A 1,153-nucleotide genomic window follows, 5' to 3' on the forward strand; every position below is an offset into this window, starting at 1 on the left:
ATCTAAAAAATTAATTTATTTTCTCAAAATGTCTGTTTTATAGAATTGATCAAAAGTGCGGTTGCAATGCCACGGACAATATCATATTTAAATATATGAAAAATCATTAAACTGAAATATTCGGAACGGATCTTTATATTGTGGSAAGAACTAATTTAACCAGTCTAAAAATACATATAGCAAACATCCAAAAAAAAAAAATTTCGATGAAACCGTAAAATTTTATATAACCCCATAAATTTTTTCTACCTCAACCATTCACTTTTTCTATTGTCCTACTTTTTACTATAACTAATATGTTCGAATTCATAGATATGTCACGAAAAGTTGCAAATCATTGTATTGAAGACACGCGATGCCATCAAGCAAATTCTCCGAAGTGTGCCAAAATGAATTGGCTGACAAATGTTTCAAATATTCTAGACTCACATTTGTCTATTCATGAAAATAATGTAGATATGTATCACTCAGGTACAGATATATGAATGCAAATGCATATATAGTACTATATATAAATGTGCAACAAAAACAACGCTGTTTGAACTTTTGAACTCTTCCACATTCTGGGTTGAATGTTTTCATGAGCAATTTTCCACCAATAAGGTTTGTATTTTATTGCACAGCCATCAATGCAGTTTCGCGAGAATTCAAGATATGCTGTTGCTCGTATTACGGCGATTTTGATTTTGATTTCTATTTTTCATATAGAAGACATGAAATGGAGTGGGTGAAAGTGAATAGTTTGCAATTACAGACTTTTGTGTATGATGTATACTTTTTATATGCCGTGAATCGATTTGGACTAGTTTGCAACTGGTTACCTTGTTATCGTGCCCTTTTCAACACAAGCAATTGGATGTATGAACAATTGTAAATTGGCTCAATTAGTATGTTTATGCACAACAGCTCCCAACTAGTTTGATCTAACAAAAAGGTGTCTCAATTAGCGAAAATAATCGAAATTTAGCGCTTAGGATTGTCCTCAGCGAAGTATGGTATCTATWAATAGCCATTTAGACAATTAAACTTTTTAATTTCTGTAATTTCACAACAAAAAAAAAAATTCAGGAAATGTTAGCAAAATAATTGAAAATCTCTTAAGTTTTCCCAAATAGATTTAGAAAAAATATGTATTTTCACTCTTTTTTATATA

The sequence above is a fragment of the Bactrocera latifrons genome, unplaced genomic scaffold (genome assembly GCF_001853355.1).
Source record: "Bactrocera latifrons isolate USDA-ARS-PBARC rearing strain unplaced genomic scaffold, ASM185335v1 scaffold_349, whole genome shotgun sequence".
Taxonomy (NCBI): domain Eukaryota; kingdom Metazoa; phylum Arthropoda; class Insecta; order Diptera; family Tephritidae; genus Bactrocera; species Bactrocera latifrons.